A 12,674-nucleotide genomic window follows, 5' to 3' on the forward strand; every position below is an offset into this window, starting at 1 on the left:
GCAAAGTTCCGTCTGAACTTTATATAAGACGGTGAGGCTCAGTCAGTCACTCAGTGTTGCCTGAGAGGGCAACACTGCAACAGCCGGCCGCCAGGCTGTCTTTTTTTTGCACAGCTAGTTGCCTCCAGGAGGCCACAAGAGGGAGACAAGGGACTGCAAAATGGAAAATAGGCATCCACCAACTTTACAGACAACTTCTCCTTGCTCCTACAACCTCCATCCTTGCACAGTTTGTTATTCTTCTAGGTAACATAGTAACAAATCCAAATTGCTGCTCTCTTTGTAGGCAAGCAAGGCTTTGTTGCAACTGCAATTCTTACTTCTTCTTGAAATGTAGGGACGACAGTACATTCCATCACATCCATCTAGTGTACACAGGTAGGTCCATTGTGGCGGGCAGGCGAGCGGGCGGGCTGCTTTATTGGCTGTTTGCTGTTCCCCTACTCCACTCCACTATTTGACTGTTGTGCTGCATCAATCAATCAATCAATCAATCAATCAATCAATCAATCAATCAATCAATCAATCAGTGGCTGGCTCAGGTGCAGCTCTTTAACTTACCTAAAAGGGAGGGCGGAGAGAAGACAAGGAAGGTGAATGAGGTGTTCCAATGTGAAATGCCGGAAACACAGAAACACAGACGACACACAACAAGAGGTGGCAATCTATTCATTAATTGCATTTAATCAATGAGCTCATTATCACTCATGCATTGTCCAACAGGTGTTGAAATAATGGGATTAAAAGGGGAGATCCCTTCAGAAAGACAGAAACAATAGCAAAGACAAAAAACACTTTTGGAATCTGCTTTTAGTCAACACATAAGGAAAGGGTGCACCGGTCCTGGAAATACTGCAATACCAGGTCAATGCGTGGAGTGGACAGAGCAAGCTCTATTTCCATCTCCCTGTTCTAAAAATCCATTTAATATATGGTCCCCAGATAGGGGACGTATCAGATATTAAACTGATAAGAACAGATACTACACTTGATCTTAGCCAAAAGGCCGAGAAGCGATAACCCGAACGGGCCGCGCGTTGCCCGAGCCTGCCCGATACTGCTGTTCAGCCCTTGCAGCGATTCAGCCTACTTCTAGGCAATTCCATGGGGCCCTGCAGGCTCACACACTCACAGCTACACGGGAGGTGAATAAAGGCCGGAGAGGAAGCCAGACAGGATTTGCTTCTTTTGCTTGCACCACAATGCAGTGCTGAAAGAGGAGGAATCTACATAAAAACGCCTTCCTGGCAACGCCCAAATGCCCTGCTGCCATGCAGATAAACACTGGCAGCGGCAGCAAGTGCATGCCCACAGCCACCCCTTGTTCCTTCACACCTTGTATCAGCTGTAATCCAGTCCAGTCCAGTGCTGCCTGCTGAGCAGCACTGACCAACACTGCCTGGGCCCAGGCTTTTATCTCTGAGGCCCCATTATGATGTCAGAAAGCTGGCTCTGGAATCCTGAGGGCTCCACTATGACACGTGCAAAGTTCCGTCTGAACTTTATATAAGACGGTGAGGCTCAGTCAGTCACTCAGTGTTGCCTGAGAGGGCAACACTGCAACAGCCGGCCGCCAGGCTGTCTTTTTTTTGCACAGCTAGTTGCCTCCAGGAGGCCACAAGAGGGAGACAAGGGACTGCAAAATGGAAAATAGGCATCCACCAACTTTACAGACAACTTCTCCTTGCTCCTACAACCTCCATCCTTGCACAGTTTGTTATTCTTCTAGGTAACATAGTAACAAATCCAAATTGCTGCTCTCTTTGTAGGCAAGCAAGGCTTTGTTGCAACTGCAATTCTTACTTCTTCTTGAAATGTAGGGACGACAGTACATTCCATCACATCCATCTAGTGTACACAGGTAGGTCCATTGTGGCGGGCAGGCGAGCGGGCGGGCTGCTTTATTGGCTGTTTGCTGTTCCCCTACTCCACTCCACTATTTGACTGTTGTGCTGCATCAATCAATCAATCAATCAATCAATCAATCAATCAATCAATCAGTGGCTGGCTCAGGTGCAGCTCTTTAACTTACCTAAAAGGGAGGGCGGAGAGAAGACAAGGAAGGTGAATGAGGTGTTCCAATGTGAAATGCCGGAAACACAGAAACACAGACGACACACAACAAGAGGTGGCAATCTATTCATTAATTGCATTTAATCAATGAGCTCATTATCACTCATGCATTGTCCAACAGGTGTTGAAATAATGGGATTAAAAGGGGAGATCCCTTCAGAAAGACAGAAACAATAGCAAAGACAAAAAACACTTTTGGAATCTGCTTTTAGTCAACACATAAGGAAAGGGTGCACCGGTCCTGGAAATACTGCAATACCAGGTCAATGCGTGGAGTGGACAGAGCAAGCTCTATTTCCATCTCCCTGTTCTAAAAATCCATTTAATATATGGTCCCCAGATAGGGGACGTATCAGATATTAAACTGATAAGAACAGATACTACACTTGATCTTAGCCAAAAGGCCGAGAAGCGATAACCCGAACGGGCCGCGCGTTGCCCGAGCCTGCCCGATACTGCTGTTCAGCCCTTGCAGCGATTCAGCCTACTTCTAGGCAATTCCATGGGGCCCTGCAGGCTCACACACTCACAGCTACACGGGAGGTGAATAAAGGCCGGAGAGGAAGCCAGACAGGATTTGCTTCTTTTGCTTGCACCACAATGCAGTGCTGAAAGAGGAGGAATCTACATAAAAACGCCTTCCTGGCAACGCCCAAATGCCCTGCTGCCATGCAGATAAACACTGGCAGCGGCAGCAAGTGCATGCCCACAGCCACCCCTTGTTCCTTCACACCTTGTATCAGCTGTAATCCAGTCCAGTCCAGTGCTGCCTGCTGAGCAGCACTGACCAACACTGCCTGGGCCCAGGCTTTTATCTCTGAGGCCCCATTATGATGTCAGAAAGCTGGCTCTGGAATCCTGAGGGCTCCACTATGACACGTGCAAAGTTCCGTCTGAACTTTATATAAGACGGTGAGGCTCAGTCAGTCACTCAGTGTTGCCTGAGAGGGCAACACTGCAACAGCCGGCCGCCAGGCTGTCTTTTTTTTGCACAGCTAGTTGCCTCCAGGAGGCCACAAGAGGGAGACAAGGGACTGCAAAATGGAAAATAGGCATCCACCAACTTTACAGACAACTTCTCCTTGCTCCTACAACCTCCATCCTTGCACAGTTTGTTATTCTTCTAGGTAACATAGTAACAAATCCAAATTGCTGCTCTCTTTGTAGGCAAGCAAGGCTTTGTTGCAACTGCAATTCTTACTTCTTCTTGAAATGTAGGGACGACAGTACATTCCATCACATCCATCTAGTGTACACAGGTAGGTCCATTGTGGCGGGCAGGCGAGCGGGCGGGCTGCTTTATTGGCTGTTTGCTGTTCCCCTACTCCACTCCACTATTTGACTGTTGTGCTGCATCAATCAATCAATCAATCAATCAATCAATCAATCAATCAATCAATCAGTGGCTGGCTCAGGTGCAGCTCTTTAACTTACCTAAAAGGGAGGGCGGAGAGAAGACAAGGAAGGTGAATGAGGTGTTCCAATGTGAAATGCCGGAAACACAGAAACACAGACGACACACAACAAGAGGTGGCAATCTATTCATTAATTGCATTTAATCAATGAGCTCATTATCACTCATGCATTGTCCAACAGGTGTTGAAATAATGGGATTAAAAGGGGAGATCCCTTCAGAAAGACAGAAACAATAGCAAAGACAAAAAACACTTTTGGAATCTGCTTTTAGTCAACACATAAGGAAAGGGTGCACCGGTCCTGGAAATACTGCAATACCAGGTCAATGCGTGGAGTGGACAGAGCAAGCTCTATTTCCATCTCCCTGTTCTAAAAATCCATTTAATATATGGTCCCCAGATAGGGGACGTATCAGATATTAAACTGATAAGAACAGATACTACACTTGATCTTAGCCAAAAGGCCGAGAAGCGATAACCCGAACGGGCCGCGCGTTGCCCGAGCCTGCCCGATACTGCTGTTCAGCCCTTGCAGCGATTCAGCCTACTTCTAGGCAATTCCATGGGGCCCTGCAGGCTCACACACTCACAGCTACACGGGAGGTGAATAAAGGCCGGAGAGGAAGCCAGACAGGATTTGCTTCTTTTGCTTGCACCACAATGCAGTGCTGAAAGAGGAGGAATCTACATAAAAACGCCTTCCTGGCAACGCCCAAATGCCCTGCTGCCATGCAGATAAACACTGGCAGCGGCAGCAAGTGCATGCCCACAGCCACCCCTTGTTCCTTCACACCTTGTATCAGCTGTAATCCAGTCCAGTCCAGTGCTGCCTGCTGAGCAGCACTGACCAACACTGCCTGGGCCCAGGCTTTTATCTCTGAGGCCCCATTATGATGTCAGAAAGCTGGCTCTGGAATCCTGAGGGCTCCACTATGACACGTGCAAAGTTCCGTCTGAACTTTATATAAGACGGTGAGGCTCAGTCAGTCACTCAGTGTTGCCTGAGAGGGCAACACTGCAACAGCCGGCCGCCAGGCTGTCTTTTTTTTGCACAGCTAGTTGCCTCCAGGAGGCCACAAGAGGGAGACAAGGGACTGCAAAATGGAAAATAGGCATCCACCAACTTTACAGACAACTTCTCCTTGCTCCTACAACCTCCATCCTTGCACAGTTTGTTATTCTTCTAGGTAACATAGTAACAAATCCAAATTGCTGCTCTCTTTGTAGGCAAGCAAGGCTTTGTTGCAACTGCAATTCTTACTTCTTCTTGAAATGTAGGGACGACAGTACATTCCATCACATCCATCTAGTGTACACAGGTAGGTCCATTGTGGCGGGCAGGCGAGCGGGCGGGCTGCTTTATTGGCTGTTTGCTGTTCCCCTACTCCACTCCACTATTTGACTGTTGTGCTGCATCAATCAATCAATCAATCAATCAATCAATCAATCAATCAATCAATCAATCAATCAATCAGTGGCTGGCTCAGGTGCAGCTCTTTAACTTACCTAAAAGGGAGGGCGGAGAGAAGACAAGGAAGGTGAATGAGGTGTTCCAATGTGAAATGCCGGAAACACAGAAACACAGACGACACACAACAAGAGGTGGCAATCTATTCATTAATTGCATTTAATCAATGAGCTCATTATCACTCATGCATTGTCCAACAGGTGTTGAAATAATGGGATTAAAAGGGGAGATCCCTTCAGAAAGACAGAAACAATAGCAAAGACAAAAAACACTTTTGGAATCTGCTTTTAGTCAACACATAAGGAAAGGGTGCACCGGTCCTGGAAATACTGCAATACCAGGTCAATGCGTGGAGTGGACAGAGCAAGCTCTATTTCCATCTCCCTGTTCTAAAAATCCATTTAATATATGGTCCCCAGATAGGGGACGTATCAGATATTAAACTGATAAGAACAGATACTACACTTGATCTTAGCCAAAAGGCCGAGAAGCGATAACCCGAACGGGCCGCGCGTTGCCCGAGCCTGCCCGATACTGCTGTTCAGCCCTTGCAGCGATTCAGCCTACTTCTAGGCAATTCCATGGGGCCCTGCAGGCTCACACACTCACAGCTACACGGGAGGTGAATAAAGGCCGGAGAGGAAGCCAGACAGGATTTGCTTCTTTTGCTTGCACCACAATGCAGTGCTGGAAGAGGAGGAATCTACATAAAAACGCCTTCCTGGCAACGCCCAAATGCCCTGCTGCCATGCAGATAAACACTGGCAGCGGCAGCAAGTGCATGCCCACAGCCACCCCTTGTTCCTTCACACCTTGTATCAGCTGTAATCCAGTCCAGTCCAGTGCTGCCTGCTGAGCAGCACTGACCAACACTGCCTGGGCCCAGGCTTTTATCTCTGAGGCCCCATTATGATGTCAGAAAGCTGGCTCTGGAATCCTGAGGGCTCCACTATGACACGTGCAAAGTTCCGTCTGAACTTTATATAAGACGGTGAGGCTCAGTCAGTCACTCAGTGTTGCCTGAGAGGGCAACACTGCAACAGCCGGCCGCCAGGCTGTCTTTTTTTTTGCACAGCTAGTTGCCTCCAGGAGGCCACAAGAGGGAGACAAGGGACTGCAAAATGGAAAATAGGCATCCACCAACTTTACAGACAACTTCTCCTTGCTCCTACAACCTCCATCCTTGCACAGTTTGTTATTCTTCTAGGTAACATAGTAACAAATCCAAATTGCTGCTCTCTTTGTAGGCAAGCAAGGCTTTGTTGCAACTGCAATTCTTACTTCTTCTTGAAATGTAGGGACGACAGTACATTCCATCACATCCATCTAGTGTACACAGGTAGGTCCATTGTGGCGGGCAGGCGAGCGGGCGGGCTGCTTTATTGGCTGTTTGCTGTTCCCCTACTCCACTCCACTATTTGACTGTTGTGCTGCATCAATCAATCAATCAATCAATCAATCAATCAATCAATCAATCAATCAATCAATCAATCAATCAATCAATCAATCAATCAATCAGTGGCTGGCTCAGGTGCAGCTCTTTAACTTACCTAAAAGGGAGGGCGGAGAGAAGACAAGGAAGGTGAATGAGGTGTTCCAATGTGAAATGCCGGAAACACAGAAACACAGACGACACACAACAAGAGGTGGCAATCTATTCATTAATTGCATTTAATCAATGAGCTCATTATCACTCATGCATTGTCCAACAGGTGTTGAAATAATGGGATTAAAAGGGGAGATCCCTTCAGAAAGACAGAAACAATAGCAAAGACAAAAAACACTTTTGGAATCTGCTTTTAGTCAACACATAAGGAAAGGGTGCACCGGTCTCAATGCGTGGAGTGGACAGAGCAAGCTCTATTTCCATCTCCCTGTTCTAAAAATCCATTTAATATATGGTCCCCAGATAGGGGACGTATCAGATATTAAACTGATAAGAACAGATACTACACTTGATCTTAGCCAAAAGGCCGAGAAGCGATAACCCGAACGGGCCGCGCGTTGCCCGAGCCTGCCCGATACTGCTGTTCAGCCCTTGCAGCGATTCAGCCTACTTCTAGGCAATTCCATGGGGCCCTGCAGGCTCACACACTCACAGCTACACGGGAGGTGAATAAAGGCCGGAGAGGAAGCCAGACAGGATTTGCTTCTTTTGCTTGCACCACAATGCAGTGCTGAAAGAGGAGGAATCTACATAAAAACGCCTTCCTGGCAACGCCCAAATGCCCTGCTGCCATGCAGATAAACACTGGCAGCGGCAGCAAGTGCATGCCCACAGCCACCCCTTGTTCCTTCACACCTTGTATCAGCTGTAATCCAGTCCAGTCCAGTGCTGCCTGCTGAGCAGCACTGACCAACACTGCCTGGGCCCAGGCTTTTATCTCTGAGGCCCCATTATGATGTCAGAAAGCTGGCTCTGGAATCCTGAGGGCTCCACTATGACACGTGCAAAGTTCCGTCTGAACTTTATATAAGACGGTGAGGCTCAGTCAGTCACTCAGTGTTGCCTGAGAGGGCAACACTGCAACAGCCGGCCGCCAGGCTGTCTTTTTTTTGCACAGCTAGTTGCCTCCAGGAGGCCACAAGAGGGAGACAAGGGACTGCAAAATGGAAAATAGGCATCCACCAACTTTACAGACAACTTCTCCTTGCTCCTACAACCTCCATCCTTGCACAGTTTGTTATTCTTCTAGGTAACATAGTAACAAATCCAAATTGCTGCTCTCTTTGTAGGCAAGCAAGGCTTTGTTGCAACTGCAATTCTTACTTCTTCTTGAAATGTAGGGACGACAGTACATTCCATCACATCCATCTAGTGTACACAGGTAGGTCCATTGTGGCGGGCAGGCGAGCGGGCGGGCTGCTTTATTGGCTGTTTGCTGTTCCCCTACTCCACTCCACTATTTGACTGTTGTGCTGCATCAATCAATCAATCAATCAATCAATCAATCAATCAATCAATCAATCAATCAGTGGCTGGCTCAGGTGCAGCTCTTTAACTTACCTAAAAGGGAGGGCGGAGAGAAGACAAGGAAGGTGAATGAGGTGTTCCAATGTGAAATGCCGGAAACACAGAAACACAGACGACACACAACAAGAGGTGGCAATCTATTCATTAATTGCATTTAATCAATGAGCTCATTATCACTCATGCATTGTCCAACAGGTGTTGAAATAATGGGATTAAAAGGGGAGATCCCTTCAGAAAGACAGAAACAATAGCAAAGACAAAAAACACTTTTGGAATCTGCTTTTAGTCAACACATAAGGAAAGGGTGCACCGGTCCTGGAAATACTGCAATACCAGGTCAATGCGTGGAGTGGACAGAGCAAGCTCTATTTCCATCTCCCTGTTCTAAAAATCCATTTAATATATGGTCCCCAGATAGGGGACGTATCAGATATTAAACTGATAAGAACAGATACTACACTTGATCTTAGCCAAAAGGCCGAGAAGCGATAACCCGAACGGGCCGCGCGTTGCCCGAGCCTGCCCGATACTGCTGTTCAGCCCTTGCAGCGATTCAGCCTACTTCTAGGCAATTCCATGGGGCCCTGCAGGCTCACACACTCACAGCTACACGGGAGGTGAATAAAGGCCGGAGAGGAAGCCAGACAGGATTTGCTTCTTTTGCTTGCACCACAATGCAGTGCTGAAAGAGGAGGAATCTACATAAAAATGCCTTCCTGGCAACGCCCAAATGCCCTGCTGCCATGCAGATAAACACTGGCAGCGGCAGCAAGTGCATGCCCACAGCCACCCCTTGTTCCTTCACACCTTGTATCAGCTGTAATCCAGTCCAGTCCAGTGCTGCCTGCTGAGCAGCACTGACCAACACTGCCTGGGCCCAGGCTTTTATCTCTGAGGCCCCATTATGATGTCAGAAAGCTGGCTCTGGAATCCTGAGGGCTCCACTATGACACGTGCAAAGTTCCGTCTGAACTTTATATAAGACGGTGAGGCTCAGTCAGTCACTCAGTGTTGCCTGAGAGGGCAACACTGCAACAGCCGGCCGCCAGGCTGTCTTTTTTTTGCACAGCTAGTTGCCTCCAGGAGGCCACAAGAGGGAGACAAGGGACTGCAAAATGGAAAATAGGCATCCACCAACTTTACAGACAACTTCTCCTTGCTCCTACAACCTCCATCCTTGCACAGTTTGTTATTCTTCTAGGTAACATAGTAACAAATCCAAATTGCTGCTCTCTTTGTAGGCAAGCAAGGCTTTGTTGCAACTGCAATTCTTACTTCTTCTTGAAATGTAGGGACGACAGTACATTCCATCACATCCATCTAGTGTACACAGGTAGGTCCATTGTGGCGGGCAGGCGAGCGGGCGGGCTGCTTTATTGGCTGTTTGCTGTTCCCCTACTCCACTCCACTATTTGACTGTTGTGCTGCATCAATCAATCAATCAATCAATCAATCAATCAATCAATCAATCAATCAATCAATCAATCAATCAATCAATCAGTGGCTGGCTCAGGTGCAGCTCTTTAACTTACCTAAAAGGGAGGGCGGAGAGAAGACAAGGAAGGTGAATGAGGTGTTCCAATGTGAAATGCCGGAAACACAGAAACACAGACGACACACAACAAGAGGTGGCAATCTATTCATTAATTGCATTTAATCAATGAGCTCATTATCACTCATGCATTGTCCAACAGGTGTTGAAATAATGGGATTAAAAGGGGAGATCCCTTCAGAAAGACAGAAACAATAGCAAAGACAAAAAACACTTTTGGAATCTGCTTTTAGTCAACACATAAGGAAAGGGTGCACCGGTCCTGGAAATACTGCAATACCAGGTCAATGCGTGGAGTGGACAGAGCAAGCTCTATTTCCATCTCCCTGTTCTAAAAATCCATTTAATATATGGTCCCCAGATAGGGGACGTATCAGATATTAAACTGATAAGAACAGATACTACACTTGATCTTAGCCAAAAGGCCGAGAAGCGATAACCCGAACGGGCCGCGCGTTGCCCGAGCCTGCCCGATACTGCTGTTCAGCCCTTGCAGCGATTCAGCCTACTTCTAGGCAATTCCATGGGGCCCTGCAGGCTCACACACTCACAGCTACACGGGAGGTGAATAAAGGCCGGAGAGGAAGCCAGACAGGATTTGCTTCTTTTGCTTGCACCACAATGCAGTGCTGAAAGAGGAGGAATCTACATAAAAACGCCTTCCTGGCAACGCCCAAATGCCCTGCTGCCATGCAGATAAACACTGGCAGCGGCAGCAAGTGCATGCCCACAGCCACCCCTTGTTCCTTCACACCTTGTATCAGCTGTAATCCAGTCCAGTCCAGTGCTGCCTGCTGAGCAGCACTGACCAACACTGCCTGGGCCCAGGCTTTTATCTCTGAGGCCCCATTATGATGTCAGAAAGCTGGCTCTGGAATCCTGAGGGCTCCACTATGACACGTGCAAAGTTCCGTCTGAACTTTATATAAGACGGTGAGGCTCAGTCAGTCACTCAGTGTTGCCTGAGAGGGCAACACTGCAACAGCCGGCCGCCAGGCTGTCTTTTTTTTGCACAGCTAGTTGCCTCCAGGAGGCCACAAGAGGGAGACAAGGGACTGCAAAATGGAAAATAGGCATCCACCAACTTTACAGACAACTTCTCCTTGCTCCTACAACCTCCATCCTTGCACAGTTTGTTATTCTTCTAGGTAACATAGTAACAAATCCAAATTGCTGCTCTCTTTGTAGGCAAGCAAGGCTTTGTTGCAACTGCAATTCTTACTTCTTCTTGAAATGTAGGGACGACAGTACATTCCATCACATCCATCTAGTGTACACAGGTAGGTCCATTGTGGCGGGCAGGCGAGCGGGCGGGCTGCTTTATTGGCTGTTTGCTGTTCCCCTACTCCACTCCACTATTTGACTGTTGTGCTGCATCAATCAATCAATCAATCAATCAATCAATCAATCAATCAATCAATCAATCAATCAGTGGCTGGCTCAGGTGCAGCTCTTTAACTTACCTAAAAGGGAGGGCGGAGAGAAGACAAGGAAGGTGAATGAGGTGTTCCAATGTGAAATGCCGGAAACACAGAAACACAGACGACACACAACAAGAGGTGGCAATCTATTCATTAATTGCATTTAATCAATGAGCTCATTATCACTCATGCATTGTCCAACAGGTGTTGAAATAATGGGATTAAAAGGGGAGATCCCTTCAGAAAGACAGAAACAATAGCAAAGACAAAAAACACTTTTGGAATCTGCTTTTAGTCAACACATAAGGAAAGGGTGCACCGGTCCTGGAAATACTGCAATACCAGGTCAATGCGTGGAGTGGACAGAGCAAGCTCTATTTCCATCTCCCTGTTCTAAAAATCCATTTAATATATGGTCCCCAGATAGGGGACGTATCAGATATTAAACTGATAAGAACAGATACTACACTTGATCTTAGCCAAAAGGCCGAGAAGCGATAACCCGAACGGGCCGCGCGTTGCCCGAGCCTGCCCGATACTGCTGTTCAGCCCTTGCAGCGATTCAGCCTACTTCTAGGCAATTCCATGGGGCCCTGCAGGCTCACACACTCACAGCTACACGGGAGGTGAATAAAGGCCGGAGAGGAAGCCAGACAGGATTTGCTTCTTTTGCTTGCACCACAATGCAGTGCTGAAAGAGGAGGAATCTACATAAAAACGCCTTCCTGGCAACGCCCAAATGCCCTGCTGCCATGCAGATAAACACTGGCAGCGGCAGCAAGTGCATGCCCACAGCCACCCCTTGTTCCTTCACACCTTGTATCAGCTGTAATCCAGTCCAGTCCAGTGCTGCCTGCTGAGCAGCACTGACCAACACTGCCTGGGCCCAGGCTTTTATCTCTGAGGCCCCATTATGATGTCAGAAAGCTGGCTCTGGAATCCTGAGGGCTCCACTATGACACGTGCAAAGTTCCGTCTGAACTTTATATAAGACGGTGAGGCTCAGTCAGTCACTCAGTGTTGCCTGAGAGGGCAACACTGCAACAGCCGGCCGCCAGGCTGTCTTTTTTTTGCACAGCTAGTTGCCTCCAGGAGGCCACAAGAGGGAGACAAGGGACTGCAAAATGGAAAATAGGCATCCACCAACTTTACAGACAACTTCTCCTTGCTCCTACAACCTCCATCCTTGCACAGTTTGTTATTCTTCTAGGTAACATAGTAACAAATCCAAATTGCTGCTCTCTTTGTAGGCAAGCAAGGCTTTGTTGCAACTGCAATTCTTACTTCTTCTTGAAATGTAGGGACGACAGTACATTCCATCACATCCATCTAGTGTACACAGGTAGGTCCATTGTGGCGGGCAGGCGAGCGGGCGGGCTGCTTTATTGGCTGTTTGCTGTTCCCCTACTCCACTCCACTATTTGACTGTTGTGCTGCATCAATCAATCAATCAATCAATCAATCAATCAATCAATCAATCAATCAGTGGCTGGCTCAGGTGCAGCTCTTTAACTTACCTAAAAGGGAGGGCGGAGAGAAGACAAGGAAGGTGAATGAGGTGTTCCAATGTGAAATGCCGGAAACACAGAAACACAGACGACACACAACAAGAGGTGGCAATCTATTCATTAATTGCATTTAATCAATGAGCTCATTATCACTCATGCATTGTCCAACAGGTGTTGAAATAATGGGATTAAAAGGGGAGATCCCTTCAGAAAGACAGAAACAATAGCAAAGACAAAAAACACTTTTGGAATCTGCTTTTAGT

At 47.5% G+C, this 12,674-nt stretch overlaps 7 non-coding genes and 1 pseudogene across 7 annotated transcripts; all 8 read right to left on the minus strand.

Annotated features, from left to right (window-relative positions):
* Positions 1 to 827: 827 nt before the first annotated feature.
* Positions 828 to 1,018, minus strand: LOC142695410 (U2 spliceosomal RNA). Its single transcript, XR_012863529.1, has one exon. It is a non-coding gene; the product is annotated as a U2 spliceosomal RNA (small nuclear RNA).
* Positions 1,019 to 2,298: 1,280 nt separating this feature from the next.
* LOC142695412 (U2 spliceosomal RNA) lies at positions 2,299 to 2,489 on the minus strand. The gene has a single exon (XR_012863531.1). It is a non-coding gene; the product is annotated as a U2 spliceosomal RNA (small nuclear RNA).
* A 1,284-nt stretch (positions 2,490 to 3,773) lies between these two features.
* On the minus strand, positions 3,774 to 3,964 carry LOC142695414 (U2 spliceosomal RNA). Its single transcript, XR_012863532.1, has one exon. It is a non-coding gene; the product is annotated as a U2 spliceosomal RNA (small nuclear RNA).
* Positions 3,965 to 5,260: 1,296 nt separating this feature from the next.
* On the minus strand, positions 5,261 to 5,451 carry LOC142695415 (U2 spliceosomal RNA). Its single transcript, XR_012863533.1, has one exon. It is a non-coding gene; the product is annotated as a U2 spliceosomal RNA (small nuclear RNA).
* Positions 5,452 to 6,772: 1,321 nt separating this feature from the next.
* Positions 6,773 to 6,941, minus strand: LOC142695566 (U2 spliceosomal RNA; annotated as a pseudogene).
* Positions 6,942 to 8,229: 1,288 nt separating this feature from the next.
* Positions 8,230 to 8,420, minus strand: LOC142695416 (U2 spliceosomal RNA). The gene has a single exon (XR_012863534.1). It is a non-coding gene; the product is annotated as a U2 spliceosomal RNA (small nuclear RNA).
* A 1,308-nt stretch (positions 8,421 to 9,728) lies between these two features.
* Positions 9,729 to 9,919, minus strand: LOC142695417 (U2 spliceosomal RNA). Its single transcript, XR_012863535.1, has one exon. It is a non-coding gene; the product is annotated as a U2 spliceosomal RNA (small nuclear RNA).
* A 1,292-nt stretch (positions 9,920 to 11,211) lies between these two features.
* On the minus strand, positions 11,212 to 11,402 carry LOC142695418 (U2 spliceosomal RNA). Its single transcript, XR_012863536.1, has one exon. It is a non-coding gene; the product is annotated as a U2 spliceosomal RNA (small nuclear RNA).
* Between the last annotated feature and the right edge of the window lie 1,272 nt (positions 11,403 to 12,674).

Source organism: Rhinoderma darwinii (genome assembly GCF_050947455.1).
Source record: "Rhinoderma darwinii isolate aRhiDar2 chromosome 5 unlocalized genomic scaffold, aRhiDar2.hap1 SUPER_5_unloc_47, whole genome shotgun sequence".
In the NCBI taxonomy this organism is placed as follows: Eukaryota; Metazoa; Chordata; class Amphibia; order Anura; family Rhinodermatidae; genus Rhinoderma; species Rhinoderma darwinii.